Source organism: Hyla sarda, unplaced genomic scaffold (assembly GCF_029499605.1).
Source record: "Hyla sarda isolate aHylSar1 unplaced genomic scaffold, aHylSar1.hap1 scaffold_360, whole genome shotgun sequence".
NCBI lineage: Eukaryota > Metazoa > Chordata > Amphibia > Anura > Hylidae > Hyla > Hyla sarda.
Window position 1 is genome coordinate 1 of NW_026610373.1, and position 17,045 is coordinate 17,045.

The 17,045-nt window shown below is 46.1% G+C and overlaps 8 non-coding genes across 8 annotated transcripts; all 8 read left to right on the plus strand.

Annotated features, from left to right (window-relative positions):
* Positions 1 to 184: 184 nt before the first annotated feature.
* LOC130332005 (U2 spliceosomal RNA) lies at positions 185 to 375 on the plus strand. Its single transcript, XR_008874772.1, has one exon. It is a non-coding gene; the product is annotated as a U2 spliceosomal RNA (small nuclear RNA).
* A 2,094-nt stretch (positions 376 to 2,469) lies between these two features.
* LOC130332018 (U2 spliceosomal RNA) lies at positions 2,470 to 2,660 on the plus strand. Its single transcript, XR_008874783.1, has one exon. It is a non-coding gene; the product is annotated as a U2 spliceosomal RNA (small nuclear RNA).
* A 2,097-nt stretch (positions 2,661 to 4,757) lies between these two features.
* LOC130332030 (U2 spliceosomal RNA) lies at positions 4,758 to 4,948 on the plus strand. Its single transcript, XR_008874794.1, has one exon. It is a non-coding gene; the product is annotated as a U2 spliceosomal RNA (small nuclear RNA).
* Positions 4,949 to 7,040: 2,092 nt separating this feature from the next.
* LOC130331920 (U2 spliceosomal RNA) lies at positions 7,041 to 7,231 on the plus strand. The gene has a single exon (XR_008874705.1). It is a non-coding gene; the product is annotated as a U2 spliceosomal RNA (small nuclear RNA).
* A 2,084-nt stretch (positions 7,232 to 9,315) lies between these two features.
* LOC130331932 (U2 spliceosomal RNA) lies at positions 9,316 to 9,506 on the plus strand. Its single transcript, XR_008874716.1, has one exon. It is a non-coding gene; the product is annotated as a U2 spliceosomal RNA (small nuclear RNA).
* Positions 9,507 to 11,597: 2,091 nt separating this feature from the next.
* On the plus strand, positions 11,598 to 11,788 carry LOC130331944 (U2 spliceosomal RNA). Its single transcript, XR_008874727.1, has one exon. It is a non-coding gene; the product is annotated as a U2 spliceosomal RNA (small nuclear RNA).
* Positions 11,789 to 13,877: 2,089 nt separating this feature from the next.
* On the plus strand, positions 13,878 to 14,068 carry LOC130331957 (U2 spliceosomal RNA). The gene has a single exon (XR_008874738.1). It is a non-coding gene; the product is annotated as a U2 spliceosomal RNA (small nuclear RNA).
* Positions 14,069 to 16,155: 2,087 nt separating this feature from the next.
* On the plus strand, positions 16,156 to 16,346 carry LOC130331969 (U2 spliceosomal RNA). The gene has a single exon (XR_008874747.1). It is a non-coding gene; the product is annotated as a U2 spliceosomal RNA (small nuclear RNA).
* The last annotated feature ends 699 nt before the right edge of the window (positions 16,347 to 17,045 follow it).

The following is a 17,045-nucleotide window of genomic DNA, read 5'->3' on the forward strand; positions in this document are numbered from 1 at the left end:
TGCAATGGGCCCCTGTCTTGCTGCTTAGCAATAATGGTATGGGTTTAGGTTCTGCTGTGTGTACTGGTGGTTGACTGCCCCCCAGCCCAGAGTGTGCATGGAAAATTGTCTGGCAGCCTCCCTGACAGCAAGCAGTGATAGTGCCCATGAAGGGGACCTTGTTGGGCCCGCCCCTTTCACGGTTATCGCTTCTCGGCCTTTTGGCTAAGATCAAGTGTAGTATCTGTTCTTATCAGTTTAATATCTGATACGTCCCCTATCTGGGGACCATATATTAAATGGATTTTTGAGAACGGGGGCCGATTTCGAAGCTTGCTTCCGTCGCCCTATGCATTGACCCGATATGGCAGTATCTTCGGGTACAGTGCACCACCCCCTTACAGGGTTAAAAAGAAAGATTCCTACTTTCATTGCTACCTGCTTGCTGGCTAGCCAGCTAGCCAGCCCTGTGGGCCTTGCTGCTGCTGCTGCTGCTGCTGCTGCAGCCAAAAAACAAAAGGTGGTGCTGCTGCTGCTTCTGCTGCTTCTGCTTGTGTCTGGCCGCTGTTGGAGCGTCCAGGCACAGGACTTCTGCTGCTGCTGACTAAATGGCCTCCTTAATTGGATCATTTGAGTAGCCAGCACACCTGTGCAGGTAGGGCATGACATGATAGGCAGCTGCCTTGATAGCGGGTGGGTGCTGAATGTTCCTAATTGACAAAATAAGATTAATGCTTATGAAGAAATATAAAATCTCATCCCTTCCCCAATATCGCGCCACACCCCTACCCCTTAATTCCCTGGTTGAACTTCATGGACATATGTCTTTTTTCGACCGTACTAACTATGTAACTATGTAACATAACATGGGGGGGTCTCCTGGCTGTTCACACAGGTGTGTCATTGCTGTACATTGACCATGCATTGCTTCTGTGGTATTGCAAAGGCAAAGACAAATGCTTCCAGCCATCCATTGCACTAATGGATTGGTCATCAGCTGGCTGTCTATGTCCCGCATCAATATAGACCAAAGTACAGAGGGTTAGGCTATGCTATAGTGCACCTACCTGATGCATCAGAAGGTGCGAGGCCCTTGCTAAATTCTGTGCACAGACTTTGAGATCTATGCTTTAGACTGTATCTAAACCTGCTCCAACATGGACTGACATTCTGGCCTACTTTCAGCCGATGCGACTTGTCTGTCGCTGAACAGTCGCTTTTTATGTATTCAGCACCTATGTATAATGTTGTAAAAATGCTCTAGAAGCTAAAGTCGCAGAAATGTCACACATATTTGGCCTGCAACTTTCTGTGCGACAAATTCAGACAGGAAAAATCAGTATAAATCCTTAGAAAATTATCCCCCAGTGTCTCCATCTGCTGGCGGTATTGAATAAGCATTGCTGCACTGATGGGGTATGCATTAGACGAAAAAAAAGAAGAAAAAGAAGAATAATACGCCCAGAAAAGAGGCGAAAAGGAGAAAAACGTAAAAAAACGTGAAAAAAAAGTAAGAGGAAGAGAAGGGAAAAAAAGGTGGAAATGGGTTTAAAAGTGATTTCGGCGGAGAAATATATATATATATATATATATATATATATATATATATATATATATACGCGCACACACACACATATATATAAACGTATTCTCCGTTGAGATATTGCAGCCGCTGCTGTGTCCAGGCCCAGGAGCCTTAGCACTGTGCTGTGATGTCACTCAATACCACTGACATCACTAGGTGTAAACAACATCTCTCCTTTGCTGTGTATGTGACTATGGAGCTGTTTGGTGATGTCGTCTATTATGGCCTTCATAGAAGCAACAGGAGATTGTTGCATCCATCTAGAACCCTCAGAACTACAGTGCTATGATGTCACTCACTTCCACAGGCCTTGCAGAGTGTAAACAACAACAACCCAGCTTTGTTGTGTATGTAACCATAGGGATTGTGATGTCACCTAGAACCTTCACAGCAGCGACAGCTTTATGAGGAGCATCAGCACTGCTCTGCCTGAGCAGAACCATCACCGCCATAGGTTGTCAAATAACCCGGATTTAACCCACACAGGTAAGTCCAATGGGGTGCAGGCATGTCCTCTATGCTTACAGCTTCCCGTGGGTGTTGGTTTGATACCGTTTGGGGACAGCCAAGGAGGCATCTGCAGGCAACAAAGGTAGGTGTGTGCTTGTGTGTGTGTTTCCTATGCAGATCCTAAGCCCAGTGTCACATGCAAGTAGGAGGAGTAAGAAGGGTTCCTGGCAAATCCGGGTTATGGATTGCATTTAAAAAGGCCCCGTGGGAGTGCAATGGGCCCCTGTCTTGCTGCTTAGCAATAATGGTATGGGTTTAGGTTCTGCTGTGTGTACTGGTGGTTGACTGCCCCCCAGCCCAGAGTGTGCATGGAAAATTGTCTGGCAGCCTCCCTGACAGCAAGCAGTGATAGTGCCCATGAAGGGGACCTTGTTGGGCCCGCCCCTTTCACGGTTATCGCTTCTCGGCCTTTTGGCTAAGATCAAGTGTAGTATCTGTTCTTATCAGTTTAATATCTGATACGTCCCCTATCTGGGGACCATATATTAAATGGATTTTTGAGAACGGGGGCCGATTTCGAAGCTTGCTTCCGTCGCCCTATGCATTGACCCGATATGGCAGTATCTTCGGGTACAGTGCACCACCCCCTTACAGGGTTAAAAAGAAAGATTCCTACTTTCATTGCTACCTGCTTGCTGGCTAGCCAGCTAGCCAGCCCTGTGGGCCTTGCTGCTGCTGCTGCTGCTGCAGCCAAAAAACAAAAGGTGGTGCTGCTGCTGCTTCTGCTGCTTCTGCTTGTGTCTGGCCGCTGTTGGAGCGTCCAGGCACAGGACTTCTGCTGCTGCTGACTAAATGGCCTCCTTAATTGGATCATTTGAGTAGCCAGCACACCTGTGCAGGTAGGGCATGACATGATAGGCAGCTGCCTTGATAGCGGGTGGGTGCTGAATGTTCCTAATTGACAAAATAAGATTAATGCTTATGAAGAAATATAAAATCTCATCCCTTCCCCAATATCGCGCCACACCCCTACCCCTTAATTCCCTGGTTGAACTTGATGGACATATGTCTTTTTTCGACCGTACTAACTATGTAACTATGTAACATAACATGGGGGGGTCTCCTGGCTGTTCACACAGGTGTGTCATTGCTGTACATTGACCATGCATTGCTTCTGTGGTATTGCAAAGGCAAAGACAAATGCTTCCAGCCATCCATTGCACTAATGGATTGGTCATCAGCTGGCTGTCTATGTCCCGCATCAATATAGACCAAAGTACAGAGGGTTAGGCTATGCTATAGTGCACCTACCTGATGCATCAGAAGGTGCGAGGCCCTTGCTAAATTCTGTGCACAGACTTTGAGATCTATGCTTTAGACTGTATCTAAACCTGCTCCAACATGGACTGACATTCTGGCCTACTTTCAGCCGATGCGACTTGTCTGTCGCTGAACAGTCGCTTTTTATGTATTCAGCACCTATGTATAATGTTGTAAAAATGCTCTAGAAGCTAAAGTCGCAGAAATGTCACACATATTTGGCCTGCAACTTTCTGTGCGACAAATTCAGACAGGAAAAATCAGTATAAATCCTTAGAAAATTATCCCCCAGTGTCTCCATCTGCTGGCGGTATTGAATAAGCATTGCTGCACTGATGGGGTATGCATTAGACGAAAAAAAAGAAGAAAAAGAAGAATAATACGCCCAGAAAAGAGGCGAAAAGGAGAAAAACGTAAAAAAACGTGAAAAAAAAGTAAGAGGAAGAGAAGGGAAAAAAAGGTGGAAATGGGTTTAAAAGTGATTTCGGCGGAGAAATATATATATATATATATATATATATATATATATATATATATATATATATATATACGCGCACACACACACATATATATAAACGTATTCTCCGTTGAGATATTGCAGCCGCTGCTGTGTCCAGGCCCAGGAGCCTTAGCACTGTGCTGTGATGTCACTCAATACCACTGACATCACTAGGTGTAAACAACATCTCTCCTTTGCTGTGTATGTGACTATGGAGCTGTTTGGTGATGTCGTCTATTATGGCCTTCATAGAAGCAACAGGAGATTGTTGCATCCATCTAGAACCCTCAGAACTACAGTGCTATGATGTCACTCACTTCCACAGGCCTTGCAGAGTGTAAACAACAACAACCCAGCTTTGTTGTGTATGTAACCAAAGGGATTTGTGATGTCACCTAGAACCTTCACAGCAGCGACAGCTTTATGAGGAGCATCAGCACTGCTCTGCCTGAGCAGAACCATCACCGCCATAGGTTGTCAAATAACCCGGATTTAACCCACACAGGTAAGTCCAATGGGGTGCAGGCATGTCCTCTATGCTTACAGCTTCCCGTGGGTGTTGGTTTGATACCGTTTGGGGACAGCCAAGGAGGCATCTGCAGGCAACAAAGGTAGGTGTGTGCTTGTGTGTGTGTTTCCTATGCAGATCCTAAGCCCAGTGTCACATGCAAGTAGGAGGAGTAAGAAGGGTTCCTGGCAAATCCGGGTTATGGATTGCATTTAAAAAGGCCCCGTGGGAGTGCAATGGGCCCCTGTCTTGCTGCTTAGCAATAATGGTATGGGTTTAGGTTCTGCTGTGTGTACTGGTGGTTGACTGCCCCCCAGCCCAGAGTGTGCATGGAAAATTGTCTGGCAGCCTCCCTGACAGCAAGCAGTGATAGTGCCCATGAAGGGGACCTTGTTGGGCCCGCCCCTTTCACGGTTATCGCTTCTCGGCCTTTTGGCTAAGATCAAGTGTAGTATCTGTTCTTATCAGTTTAATATCTGATACGTCCCCTATCTGGGGACCATATATTAAATGGATTTTTGAGAACGGGGGCCGATTTCGAAGCTTGCTTCCGTCGCCCTATGCATTGACCCGATATGGCAGTATCTTCGGGTACAGTGCACCACCCCCTTACAGGGTTAAAAAGAAAGATTCCTACTTTCATTGCTACCTGCTTGCTGGCTAGCCAGCTAGCCAGCCCTGTGGGCCTTGCTGCTGCTGCTGCTGCTGCAGCCAAAAAACAAAAGGTGGTGCTGCTGCTGCTTCTGCTGCTTCTGCTTGTGTCTGGCCGCTGTTGGAGCGTCCAGGCACAGGACTTCTGCTGCTGCTGACTAAATGGCCTCCTTAATTGGATCATTTGAGTAGCCAGCACACCTGTGCAGGTAGGGCATGACATGATAGGCAGCTGCCTTGATAGCGGGTGGGTGCTGAATGTTCCTAATTGACAAAATAAGATTAATGCTTATGAAGAAATATAAAATCTCATCCCTTCCCCAATATCGCGCCACACCCCTACCCCTTAATTCCCTGGTTGAACTTGATGGACATATGTCTTTTTTCGACCGTACTAACTATGTAACTATGTAACATAACATGGGGGGGTCTCCTGGCTGTTCACACAGGTGTGTCATTGCTGTACATTGACCATGCATTGCTTCTGTGGTATTGCAAAGGCAAAGACAAATGCTTCCAGCCATCCATTGCACTAATGGATTGGTCATCAGCTGGCTGTCTATGTCCCGCATCAATATAGACCAAAGTACAGAGGGTTAGGCTATGCTATAGTGCACCTACCTGATGCATCAGAAGGTGCGAGGCCCTTGCTAAATTCTGTGCACAGACTTTGAGATCTATGCTTTAGACTGTATCTAAACCTGCTCCAACATGGACTGACATTCTGGCCTACTTTCAGCCGATGCGACTTGTCTGTCGCTGAACAGTCGCTTTTTATGTATTCAGCACCTATGTATAATGTTGTAAAAATGCTCTAGAAGCTAAAGTCGCAGAAATGTCACACATATTTGGCCTGCAACTTTCTGTGCGACAAATTCAGACAGGAAAAATCAGTATAATTCCTTAGAAAATTATCCCCCAGTGTCTCCATCTGCTGGCGGTATTGAATAAGCATTGCTGCACTGATGGGGTATGCATTAGACGAAAAAAAAGAAGAAAAAGAAGAATAATACGCCCAGAAAAGAGGCGAAAAGGAGAAAAACGTAAAAAAACGTGAAAAAAAAGTAAGAGGAAGAGAAGGGAAAAAAAGGTGGAAATGGGTTTAAAAGTGATTTCGGCGGAGATATATATATATATATATATATATATATATATATATATATATATATATATATACGCGCACACACACACATATATATAAACGTATTCTCCGTTGAGATATTGCAGCCGCTGCTGTGTCCAGGCCCAGGAGCCTTAGCACTGTGCTGTGATGTCACTCAATACCACTGACATCACTAGGTGTAAACAACATCTCTCCTTTGCTGTGTATGTGACTATGGAGCTGTTTGGTGATGTCGTCTATTATGGCCTTCATAGAAGCAACAGGAGATTGTTGCATCCATCTAGAACCCTCAGAACTACAGTGCTATGATGTCACTCACTTCCACAGGCCTTGCAGAGTGTAAACAACAACAACCCAGCTTTGTTGTGTATGTAACCATAGGGATTGTGATGTCACCTAGAACCTTCACAGCAGCGACAGCTTTATGAGGAGCATCAGCACTGCTCTGCCTGAGCAGAACCATCACCGCCATAGGTTGTCAAATAACCCGGATTTAACCCACACAGGTAAGTCCAATGGGGTGCAGGCATGTCCTCTATGCTTACAGCTTCCCGTGGGTGTTGGTTTGATACCGTTTGGGGACAGCCAAGGAGGCATCTGCAGGCAACAAAGGTAGGTGTGTGCTTGTGTGTGTGTTTCCTATGCAGATCCTAAGCCCAGTGTCACATGCAAGTAGGAGGAGTAAGAAGGGTTCCTGGCAAATCCGGGTTATGGATTGCATTTAAAAAGGCCCCGTGGGAGTGCAATGGGCCCCTGTCTTGCTGCTTAGCAATAATGGTATGGGTTTAGGTTCTGCTGTGTGTACTGGTGGTTGACTGCCCCCCAGCCCAGAGTGTGCATGGAAAATTGTCTGGCAGCCTCCCTGACAGCAAGCAGTGATAGTGCCCATGAAGGGGACCTTGTTGGGCCCGCCCCTTTCACGGTTATCGCTTCTCGGCCTTTTGGCTAAGATCAAGTGTAGTATCTGTTCTTATCAGTTTAATATCTGATACGTCCCCTATCTGGGGACCATATATTAAATGGATTTTTGAGAACGGGGGCCGATTTCGAAGCTTGCTTCCGTCGCCCTATGCATTGACCCGATATGGCAGTATCTTCGGGTACAGTGCACCACCCCCTTACAGGGTTAAAAAGAAAGATTCCTACTTTCATTGCTACCTGCTTGCTGGCTAGCCAGCTAGCCAGCCCTGTGGGCCTTGCTGCTGCTGCTGCTGCTGCAGCCAAAAAACAAAAGGTGGTGCTGCTGCTGCTTCTGCTGCTTCTGCTTGTGTCTGGCCGCTGTTGGAGCGTCCAGGCACAGGACTTCTGCTGCTGCTGACTAAATGGCCTCCTTAATTGGATCATTTGAGTAGCCAGCACACCTGTGCAGGTAGGGCATGACATGATAGGCAGCTGCCTTGATAGCGGGTGGGTGCTGAATGTTCCTAATTGACAAAATAAGATTAATGCTTATGAAGAAATATAAAATCTCATCCCTTCCCCAATATCGCGCCACACCCCTACCCCTTAATTCCCTGGTTGAACTTGATGGACATATGTCTTTTTTCGACCGTACTAACTATGTAACTATGTAACATAACATGGGGGGGTCTCCTGGCTGTTCACACAGGTGTGTCATTGCTGTACATTGACCATGCATTGCTTCTGTGGTATTGCAAAGGCAAAGACAAATGCTTCCAGCCATCCATTGCACTAATGGATTGGTCATCAGCTGGCTGTCTATGTCCCGCATCAATATAGACCAAAGTACAGAGGGTTAGGCTATGCTATAGTGCACCTACCTGATGCATCAGAAGGTGCGAGGCCCTTGCTAAATTCTGTGCACAGACTTTGAGATCTATGCTTTAGACTGTATCTAAACCTGCTCCAACATGGACTGACATTCTGGCCTACTTTCAGCCGATGCGACTTGTCTGTCGCTGAACAGTCGCTTTTTATGTATTCAGCACCTATGTATAATGTTGTAAAAATGCTCTAGAAGCTAAAGTCGCAGAAATGTCACACATATTTGGCCTGCAACTTTCTGTGCGACAAATTCAGACAGGAAAAATCAGTATAAATCCTTAGAAAATTATCCCCCAGTGTCTCCATCTGCTGGCGGTATTGAATAAGCATTGCTGCACTGATGGGGTATGCATTAGACGAAAAAAAAGAAGAAAAAGAAGAATAATACGCCCAGAAAAGAGGCGAAAAGGAGAAAAACGTAAAAAAACGTGAAAAAAAAGTAAGAGGAAGAGAAGGGAAAAAAAGGTGGAAATGGGTTTAAAAGTGATTTCGGCGGAGAAATATATATATATATATATATATATATATATATATATATATATACGCGCACACACACACATATATATAAACGTATTCTCCGTTGAGATATTGCAGCCGCTGCTGTGTCCAGGCCCAGGAGCCTTAGCACTGTGCTGTGATGTCACTCAATACCACTGACATCACTAGGTGTAAACAACATCTCTCCTTTGCTGTGTATGTGACTATGGAGCTGTTTGGTGATGTCGTCTATTATGGCCTTCATAGAAGCAACAGGAGATTGTTGCATCCATCTAGAACCCTCAGAACTACAGTGCTATGATGTCACTCACTTCCACAGGCCTTGCAGAGTGTAAACAACAACAACCCAGCTTTGTTGTGTATGTAACCATAGGGATTGTGATGTCACCTAGAACCTTCACAGCAGCGACAGCTTTATGAGGAGCATCAGCACTGCTCTGCCTGAGCAGAACCATCACCGCCATAGGTTGTCAAATAACCCGGATTTAACCCACACAGGTAAGTCCAATGGGGTGCAGGCATGTCCTCTATGCTTACAGCTTCCCGTGGGTGTTGGTTTGATACCGTTTGGGGACAGCCAAGGAGGCATCTGCAGGCAACAAAGGTAGGTGTGTGCTTGTGTGTGTGTTTCCTATGCAGATCCTAAGCCCAGTGTCACATGCAAGTAGGAGGAGTAAGAAGGGTTCCTGGCAAATCCGGGTTATGGATTGCATTTAAAAAGGCCCCGTGGGAGTGCAATGGGCCCCTGTCTTGCTGCTTAGCAATAATGGTATGGGTTTAGGTTCTGCTGTGTGTACTGGTGGTTGACTGCCCCCCAGCCCAGAGTGTGCATGGAAAATTGTCTGGCAGCCTCCCTGACAGCAAGCAGTGATAGTGCCCATGAAGGGGACCTTGTTGGGCCCGCCCCTTTCACGGTTATCGCTTCTCGGCCTTTTGGCTAAGATCAAGTGTAGTATCTGTTCTTATCAGTTTAATATCTGATACGTCCCCTATCTGGGGACCATATATTAAATGGATTTTTGAGAACGGGGGCCGATTTCGAAGCTTGCTTCCGTCGCCCTATGCATTGACCCGATATGGCAGTATCTTCGGGTACAGTGCACCACCCCCTTACAGGGTTAAAAAGAAAGATTCCTACTTTCATTGCTACCTGCTTGCTGGCTAGCCAGCTAGCCAGCCCTGTGGGCCTTGCTGCTGCTGCTGCTGCTGCTGCAGCCAAAAAACAAAAGGTGGTGCTGCTGCTGCTTCTGCTGCTTCTGCTTGTGTCTGGCCGCTGTTGGAGCGTCCAGGCACAGGACTTCTGCTGCTGCTGACTAAATGGCCTCCTTAATTGGATCATTTGAGTAGCCAGCACACCTGTGCAGGTAGGGCATGACATGATAGGCAGCTGCCTTGATAGCGGGTGGGTGCTGAATGTTCCTAATTGACAAAATAAGATTAATGCTTATGAAGAAATATAAAATCTCATCCCTTCCCCAATATCGCGCCACACCCCTACCCCTTAATTCCCTGGTTGAACTTGATGGACATATGTCTTTTTTCGACCGTACTAACTATGTAACTATGTAACATAACATGGGGGGGTCTCCTGGCTGTTCACACAGGTGTGTCATTGCTGTACATTGACCATGCATTGCTTCTGTGGTATTGCAAAGGCAAAGACAAATGCTTCCAGCCATCCATTGCACTAATGGATTGGTCATCAGCTGGCTGTCTATGTCCCGCATCAATATAGACCAAAGTACAGAGGGTTAGGCTATGCTATAGTGCACCTACCTGATGCATCAGAAGGTGCGAGGCCCTTGCTAAATTCTGTGCACAGACTTTGAGATCTATGCTTTAGACTGTATCTAAACCTGCTCCAACATGGACTGACATTCTGGCCTACTTTCAGCCGATGCGACTTGTCTGTCGCTGAACAGTCGCTTTTTATGTATTCAGCACCTATGTATAATGTTGTAAAAATGCTCTAGAAGCTAAAGTCGCAGAAATGTCACACATATTTGGCCTGCAACTTTCTGTGCGACAAATTCAGACAGGAAAAATCAGTATAAATCCTTAGAAAATTATCCCCCAGTGTCTCCATCTGCTGGCGGTATTGAATAAGCATTGCTGCACTGATGGGGTATGCATTAGACGAAAAAAAAGAAGAAAAAGAAGAATAATACGCCCAGAAAAGAGGCGAAAAGGAGAAAAACGTAAAAAAACGTGAAAAAAAAGTAAGAGGAAGAGAAGGGAAAAAAAGGTGGAAATGGGTTTAAAAGTGATTTCGGCGGAGAAATATATATATATATATATATATATATATATATATATATATATATATACGCGCACACACACACATATATATAAACGTATTCTCCGTTGAGATATTGCAGCCGCTGCTGTGTCCAGGCCCAGGAGCCTTAGCACTGTGCTGTGATGTCACTCAATACCACTGACATCACTAGGTGTAAACAACATCTCTCCTTTGCTGTGTATGTGACTATGGAGCTGTTTGGTGATGTCGTCTATTATGGCCTTCATAGAAGCAACAGGAGATTGTTGCATCCATCTAGAACCCTCAGAACTACAGTGCTATGATGTCACTCACTTCCACAGGCCTTGCAGAGTGTAAACAACAACAACCCAGCTTTGTTGTGTATGTAACCATAGGGATTGTGATGTCACCTAGAACCTTCACAGCAGCGACAGCTTTATGAGGAGCATCAGCACTGCTCTGCCTGAGCAGAACCATCACCGCCATAGGTTGTCAAATAACCCGGATTTAACCCACACAGGTAAGTCCAATGGGGTGCAGGCATGTCCTCTATGCTTACAGCTTCCCGTGGGTGTTGGTTTGATACCGTTTGGGGACAGCCAAGGAGGCATCTGCAGGCAACAAAGGTAGGTGTGTGCTTGTGTGTGTGTTTCCTATGCAGATCCTAAGCCCAGTGTCACATGCAAGTAGGAGGAGTAAGAAGGGTTCCTGGCAAATCCGGGTTATGGATTGCATTTAAAAAGGCCCCGTGGGAGTGCAATGGGCCCCTGTCTTGCTGCTTAGCAATAATGGTATGGGTTTAGGTTCTGCTGTGTGTACTGGTGGTTGACTGCCCCCCAGCCCAGAGTGTGCATGGAAAATTGTCTGGCAGCCTCCCTGACAGCAAGCAGTGATAGTGCCCATGAAGGGGACCTTGTTGGGCCCGCCCCTTTCACGGTTATCGCTTCTCGGCCTTTTGGCTAAGATCAAGTGTAGTATCTGTTCTTATCAGTTTAATATCTGATACGTCCCCTATCTGGGGACCATATATTAAATGGATTTTTGAGAACGGGGGCCGATTTCGAAGCTTGCTTCCGTCGCCCTATGCATTGACCCGATATGGCAGTATCTTCGGGTACAGTGCACCACCCCCTTACAGGGTTAAAAAGAAAGATTCCTACTTTCATTGCTACCTGCTTGCTGGCTAGCCAGCTAGCCAGCCCTGTGGGCCTTGCTGCTGCTGCTGCTGCTGCTGCAGCCAAAAAACAAAAGGTGGTGCTGCTGCTGCTTCTGCTGCTTCTGCTTGTGTCTGGCCGCTGTTGGAGCGTCCAGGCACAGGACTTCTGCTGCTGCTGACTAAATGGCCTCCTTAATTGGATCATTTGAGTAGCCAGCACACCTGTGCAGGTAGGGCATGACATGATAGGCAGCTGCCTTGATAGCGGGTGGGTGCTGAATGTTCCTAATTGACAAAATAAGATTAATGCTTATGAAGAAATATAAAATCTCATCCCTTCCCCAATATCGCGCCACACCCCTACCCCTTAATTCCCTGGTTGAACTTGATGGACATATGTCTTTTTTCGACCGTACTAACTATGTAACTATGTAACATAACATGGGGGGGTCTCCTGGCTGTTCACACAGGTGTGTCATTGCTGTACATTGACCATGCATTGCTTCTGTGGTATTGCAAAGGCAAAGACAAATGCTTCCAGCCATCCATTGCACTAATGGATTGGTCATCAGCTGGCTGTCTATGTCCCGCATCAATATAGACCAAAGTACAGAGGGTTAGGCTATGCTATAGTGCACCTACCTGATGCATCAGAAGGTGCGAGGCCCTTGCTAAATTCTGTGCACAGACTTTGAGATCTATGCTTTAGACTGTATCTAAACCTGCTCCAACATGGACTGACATTCTGGCCTACTTTCAGCCGATGCGACTTGTCTGTCGCTGAACAGTCGCTTTTTATGTATTCAGCACCTATGTATAATGTTGTAAAAATGCTCTAGAAGCTAAAGTCGCAGAAATGTCACACATATTTGGCCTGCAACTTTCTGTGCGACAAATTCAGACAGGAAAAATCAGTATAAATCCTTAGAAAATTATCCCCCAGTGTCTCCATCTGCTGGCGGTATTGAATAAGCATTGCTGCACTGATGGGGTATGCATTAGACGAAAAAAAAGAAGAAAAAGAAGAATAATACGCCCAGAAAAGAGGCGAAAAGGAGAAAAACGTAAAAAAACGTGAAAAAAAAGTAAGAGGAAGAGAAGGGAAAAAAAGGTGGAAATGGGTTTAAAAGTGATTTCGGTGGAGAAATATATATATATATATATATATATATATATATATATATATATATACGCGCACACACACACATATATATAAACGTATTCTCCGTTGAGATATTGCAGCCGCTGCTATGTCCAGGCCCAGGAGCCTTAGCACTGTGCTGTGATGTCACTCAATACCACTGACATCACTAGGTGTAAACAACATCTCTCCTTTGCTGTGTATGTGACTATGGAGCTGTTTGGTGATGTCGTCTATTATGGCCTTCATAGAAGCAACAGGAGATTGTTGCATCCATCTAGAACCCTCAGAACTACAGTGCTATGATGTCACTCACTTCCACAGGCCTTGCAGAGTGTAAACAACAACAACCCAGCTTTGTCGTGTATGTAACCATAGGGATTGTGATGTCACCTAGAACCTTCACAGCAGCGACAGCTTTATGAGGAGCATCAGCACTGCTCTGCCTGAGCAGAACCATCACCGCCATAGGTTGTCAAATAACCCGGATTTAACCCACACAGGTAAGTCCAATGGGGTGCAGGCATGTCCTCTATGCTTACAGCTTCCCGTGGGTGTTGGTTTGATACCGTTTGGGGACAGCCAAGGAGGCATCTGCAGGCAACAAAGGTAGGTGTGTGCTTGTGTGTGTGTTTCCTATGCAGATCCTAAGCCCAGTGTCACATGCAAGTAGGAGGAGTAAGAAGGGTTCCTGGCAAATCCGGGTTATGGATTGCATTTAAAAAGGCCCCGTGGGAGTGCAATGGGCCCCTGTCTTGCTGCTTAGCAATAATGGTATGGGTTTAGGTTCTGCTGTGTGTACTGGTGGTTGACTGCCCCCCAGCCCAGAGTGTGCATGGAAAATTGTCTGGCAGCCTCCCTGACAGCAAGCAGTGATAGTGCCCATGAAGGGGACCTTGTTGGGCCCGCCCCTTTCACGGTTATCGCTTCTCGGCCTTTTGGCTAAGATCAAGTGTAGTATCTGTTCTTATCAGTTTAATATCTGATACGTCCCCTATCTGGGGACCATATATTAAATGGATTTTTGAGAACGGGGGCCGATTTCGAAGCTTGCTTCCGTCGCCCTATGCATTGACCCGATATGGCAGTATCTTCGGGTACAGTGCACCACCCCCTTACAGGGTTAAAAAGAAAGATTCCTACTTTCATTGCTACCTGCTTGCTGGCTAGCCAGCTAGCCAGCCCTGTGGGCCTTGCTGCTGCTGCTGCTGCTGCTGCAGCCAAAAAACAAAAGGTGGTGCTGCTGCTGCTTCTGCTGCTTCTGCTTGTGTCTGGCCGCTGTTGGAGCGTCCAGGCACAGGACTTCTGCTGCTGCTGACTAAATGGCCTCCTTAATTGGATCATTTGAGTAGCCAGCACACCTGTGCAGGTAGGGCATGACATGATAGGCAGCTGCCTTGATAGCGGGTGGGTGCTGAATGTTCCTAATTGACAAAATAAGATTAATGCTTATGAAGAAATATAAAATCTCATCCCTTCCCCAATATCGCGCCACACCCCTACCCCTTAATTCCCTGGTTGAACTTGATGGACATATGTCTTTTTTCGACCGTACTAACTATGTAACTATGTAACATAACATGGGGGGGTCTCCTGGCTGTTCACACAGGTGTATCATTGCTGTACATTGACCATGCATTGCTTCTGTGGTATTGCAAAGGCAAAGACAAATGCTTCCAGCCATCCATTGCACTAATGGATTGGTCATCAGCTGGCTGTCTATGTCCCGCATCAATATAGACCAAAGTACAGAGGGTTAGGCTATGCTATAGTGCACCTACCTGATGCATCAGAAGGTGCGAGGCCCTTGCTAAATTCTGTGCACAGACTTTGAGATCTATGCTTTAGACTGTATCTAAACCTGCTCCAACATGGACTGACATTCTGGCCTACTTTCAGCCGATGCGACTTGTCTGTCGCTGAACAGTCGCTTTTTATGTATTCAGCACCTATGTATAATGTTGTAAAAATGCTCTAGAAGCTAAAGTCGCAGAAATGTCACACATATTTGGCCTGCAACTTTCTGTGCGACAAATTCAGACAGGAAAAATCAGTATAAATCCTTAGAAAATTATCCCCCAGTGTCTCCATCTGCTGGCGGTATTGAATAAGCATTGCTGCACTGATGGGGTATGCATTAGACGAAAAAAAAGAAGAAAAAGAAGAATAATACGCCCAGAAAAGAGGCGAAAAGGAGAAAAACGTAAAAAAACGTGAAAAAAAAGTAAGAGGAAGAGAAGGGAAAAAAAGGTGGAAATGGGTTTAAAAGTGATTTCGGCGGAGAAATATATATATATATATATATATATATATATATATATATATATACGCGCACACACACACATATATATAAACGTATTCTCCGTTGAGATATTGCAGCCGCTGCTGTGTCCAGGCCCAGGAGCCTTAGCACTGTGCTGTGATGTCACTCAATACCACTGACATCACTAGGTGTAAACAACATCTCTCCTTTGCTGTGTATGTGACTATGGAGCTGTTTGGTGATGTCGTCTATTATGGCCTTCATAGAAGCAACAGGAGATTGTTGCATCCATCTAGAACCCTCAGAACTACAGTGCTATGATGTCACTCACTTCCACAGGCCTTGCAGAGTGTAAACAACAACAACCCAGCTTTGTTGTGTATGTAACCATAGGGATTGTGATGTCACCTAGAACCTTCACAGCAGCGACAGCTTTATGAGGAGCATCAGCACTGCTCTGCCTGAGCAGAACCATCACCGCCATAGGTTGTCAAATAACCCGGATTTAACCCACACAGGTAAGTCCAATGGGGTGCAGGCATGTCCTCTATGCTTACAGCTTCCCGTGGGTGTTGGTTTGATACCGTTTGGGGACAGCCAAGGAGGCATCTGCAGGCAACAAAGGTAGGTGTGTGCTTGTGTGTGTGTTTCCTATGCAGATCCTAAGCCCAGTGTCACATGCAAGTAGGAGGAGTAAGAAGGGTTCCTGGCAAATCCGGGTTATGGATTGCATTTAAAAAGGCCCTGTGGGAGTGCAATGGGCCCCTGTCTTGCTGCTTAGCAATAATGGTATGGGTTTAGGTTCTGCTGTGTGTACTGGTGGTTGACTGCCCCCCAGCCCAGAGTGTGCATGGAAAATTGTCTGGCAGCCTCCCTGACAGCAAGCAGTGATAGTGCCCATGAAGGGGACCTTGTTGGGCCCGCCCCTTTCACGGTTATCGCTTCTCGGCCTTTTGGCTAAGATCAAGTGTAGTATCTGTTCTTATCAGTTTAATATCTGATACGTCCCCTATCTGGGGACCATATATTAAATGGATTTTTGAGAACGGGGGCCGATTTCGAAGCTTGCTTCCGTCGCCCTATGCATTGACCCGATATGGCAGTATCTTCGGGTACAGTGCACCACCCCCTTACAGGGTTAAAAAGAAAGATTCCTACTTTCATTGCTACCTGCTTGCTGGCTAGCCAGCTAGCCAGCCCTGTGGGCCTTGCTGCTGCTGCTGCTGCTGCTGCAGCCAAAAAACAAAAGGTGGTGCTGCTGCTGCTTCTGCTGCTTCTGCTTGTGTCTGGCCGCTGTTGGAGCGTCCAGGCACAGGACTTCTGCTGCTGCTGACTAAATGGCCTCCTTAATTGGATCATTTGAGTAGCCAGCACACCTGTGCAGGTAGGGCATGACATGATAGGCAGCTGCCTTGATAGCGGGTGGGTGCTGAATGTTCCTAATTGACAAAATAAGATTAATGCTTATGAAGAAATATAAAATCTCATCCCTTCCCCAATATCGCGCCACACCCCTACCCCTTAATTCCCTGGTTGAACTTGATGGACATATGTCTTTTTTCGACCGTACTAACTATGTAACTATGTAACATAACATGGGGGGGTCTCCTGGCTGTTCACACAGGTGTGTCATTGCTGTACATTGACCATGCATTGCTTCTGTGGTATTGCAAAGGCAAAGACAAATGCTTCCAGCCATCCATTGCACTAATGGATTGGTCATCAGCTGGCTGTCTATGTCCCGCATCAATATAGACCAAAGTACAGAGGGTTAGGCTATGCTATAGTGCACCTACCTGATGCATCAGAAGGTGCGAGGCCCTTGCT